We start from the raw sequence: 3,244 nt of genomic DNA, 5'->3' as shown, positions 1-3,244 counted from the left end.
TAATGTGATTCAGTAACATTTCAATAGCATGTCAGCTCATTAGAAATGCATTACAAAACTAGTTTATTATTAAGTTGCTTTTTTCTGGTAATGGTATAAAGGTGCAAAAATAATTAATTGTGATTAAACATAATTAATCATTAATAATGATTAAACATAAACATAAAATGCTAGAGTACATTAAAAAGTACAGCAGCATATATAATATCCTGACCAAAAATACATAATAAATGAAAGATCAGTGAAATGCTACGGCAAAGCTATTTTTATCCATTTGTAGAACATTTCAGTTATGCCATAATATGATTATTACATTATTGAATATAAGCATCAAAATACAATTTTCTGGAAAAAAAATTAAAAAAACTTAAGCCTGCAAATGGCTGAACAATTCAGACACTGTAGTGTTTAAAGACTGCTTTATCACAGGACCTGTGAAGGGACAAATAATTTATATAAAACGAACCAAAGATGAACGGTTTTGCATCAGTGTTTGAATATGAATTATAATTTGCATACACATTAGAATTTTTAGAATTCTTAGAATGAAATAATCATAGTTTACATTTTTTTATTATAATACATTAGAAGTTTATACATTGTAAGTGTTACGGGGCTGACGAGACTTGAGACTTGCGGATCCATGTGCAAGCTTTTTATTGGAGAAGACAGAGACGTGGTCATAACAGGCAGGGTCAAACAAAGACAAACAGGTATATGGCGGGCAAAACACAAGAATAGTCCTAGGGCTAGCGCAGGTCGACGATCGGCAGACAGAATCAAAAAAGGGGCAAGACTAAGAGAGAAATCCAGGAAACCAGGCGAAGATCAGAACCGGAGAAAACAGACAAGGCGAGGCAAAACTAGGCTAAGGCTAAGGCAGGGAAACTAATGAGGGCTCTGTAAAGTAGCTATCTGGAGATATGCGCTAAACAATACTCGGCAGTGCAATGGGATCAGAGTGAGAGTTAAATAGGGGATTTGTGAGTGATAACAGCTGTGCAATCAGTGCTGTGCAATCAACAGTGTGTGTGTCGTTAGTGCAGTGGATGATGGGATATGTAGTCCGGGGTAATATGCAACAGTGTGTAGTGCAAGAGTCAATGAAATGGGAAGGGTGACCTCTGATGGTTAGCCGACGGAAGTTCATGGACCGGATTCGTGACAGTAAGAATACACTTAGACACTTAAACACACAATAAGATATGGCATGTATAGCTATAATGTATTTATGCAGTAGTGAATTAATGTGATATATATAAAACAATGTTTTTCAAAATATCTTACTTTTGAAAAGCAGATTGAAGCACATGCTCATTATGGAAATATTTAAAACATATTGCAGCGGGCCTACACATTGTTATAATGTACTTATACATTAAACCCTATAAAACCTGAATCATTTTGCTATCTTCTTACACAAAGTACACATAAAATATACTTTAGGTAAGAGTAAAATTAAAATTAGTAAAACAAATTTAAAAAAAAAATAAATAAATAAATAAATAAATAAATACACTAAAACTTCACTTAAAGTATGCTTGTGTTAAGAATATGACTTAAAAGCTCAACTAAGCTTATATTTATTTGCATACTTTTTTAGAAACATATTAAAATGCAGTTTAATCTAGTTTGAATGCACTTCAAATAAGCATGTTGTGGATACAAATGTACAAATGCACTTTAAGTATATTTTTAATACATTTAATAGTTTGTCTTTTCCACCTGGGAGCACACAGACAAACCCATTACATTTCAAAGGGATAATGTATATGAAAATGCCAGTAAAATCATAAAAATCTATGATCGTAAATACAGAATCAATTGTTCTGACAGTAATTGTGTAAGAATGTAAATCTTTCTGTGGGTCGAATGTAAAGCATCACGTCCAGACAGCAGAAGAGACTGAATCTGTTCAGTTTGATCGACAGAGATCATATATTACACCTAAATATGATGATCATATTAAAACACTGACTCATTCTCTTCAAGTACAATATTTCTATTAATAGTAATGATATTGTGTTATTAGTGTTTGTGTTGATCAGTGTTGTGTGTGATTGTGTTGTAGAGCAGCTGCAGTGTCTCTCAGCTGTATCAGTGCAGTCACTGTGACTCTGACTGACCGAGGTTTTTGTACGACTCTTTATCACTGTGTGAATACATATTTACTGCCGATCACGTGTAAACTCTGACAGTAATAGTCTCCTGTATCTTCAGTCTGGACTCCACTGATGGTGAGAGAGAAATCAGTGCCAGATCCACTGCCACTGAATCTAGATGGAGTTCCTGACTGGAGGGTGTTTATGTAATAAATGAGGAGTTTAGGAGCTTCTCCAGGCTTCTGCAGATACCAAGACACACAGGTACTACAGCTAGTAAGTGTCTGACTGGTTTTACAGCTGATCGTAACAGTTTCTCCTTGTTTGATGGATTTTATTTCTGGATTCTGAGTCACTGTCATTTGTCCCCAGATCTCTGAAATAAGACATTTTAATTGTTTAGTCAACATTTTGATAAAATATTATTAATCTAATATATCATACTAGTCCACAGTATATGAAAAGTTTTAGTATAGTTTGTGATTCATTATAAAATATTTACCTTGAATGCAGAGCGTCAGAGTCCAGATGAGGATGATGATGTTGTTCATTGTTGTTGTTGTGTCTTGTGTGATGATGAAGATTGTGTTGTGTTCTGCTCTCAGTCATGAAGTGTTAAACTCACAGCACTATAAACACTCTCATGAAAAGTGTCTCTTTATGTAAATGCTCTTCATACACATACACGTAAACCAGTTTGACACGAGACTAAAAACTGAGTTGATATTCCTATTTATCACTTATAATAAATTATGTTGTGTGTAAGTCTTGTAAAATTACTGCACTCTTGTGTTTGGCTGTCGGTCTTTCAGTATTCTTTTGTGAATTTAAGAGTTAAATGTTCAGATTTTGAGGTGTTTAATGACGGTCTGGTGGTTTTGTTTGGAGATTTATTAGATTAATATTAATCTGATTAATATTTACAGAAGTCAAAATAAAAGCACAAATGGGTGAAGATTAAAAACTTAAAAGCTGTTTCAACTATACTGGATATTATTGAATCCAAATTCAGTTAGCAATAAAACAATATTTTATCTTTATGTCTTTGACTCAATTTTTGTCTTTTTGAATTTGAAAAGGTCACAAGCTTCATTTCTAAAATGCATGTATGATCGGATCCTAAATGATGGAGGATTCATCCT

The 3,244-nt window shown here is 33.4% G+C and overlaps 1 pseudogene; it reads right to left on the bottom strand.

Annotated features, from left to right (window-relative positions):
- Nucleotides 1-2,149: 2,149 nt before the first annotated feature.
- On the bottom strand, nt 2,150-2,711 carry LOC107575540 (Ig kappa chain V-III region NG9-like; annotated as a pseudogene).
- Nucleotides 2,712-3,244: the final 533 nt, after the last annotated feature.

This window comes from Sinocyclocheilus grahami, unplaced genomic scaffold, assembly GCF_001515645.1.
Source record: "Sinocyclocheilus grahami isolate Dianchi unplaced genomic scaffold, SAMN03320097.WGS_v1.1 scaffold2704.1, whole genome shotgun sequence".
NCBI lineage: Eukaryota > Metazoa > Chordata > Actinopteri > Cypriniformes > Cyprinidae > Sinocyclocheilus > Sinocyclocheilus grahami.
Note: the sequence above shows the minus strand (reverse complement) of the source record. Positions and strands in the feature narration are given on the sequence as shown.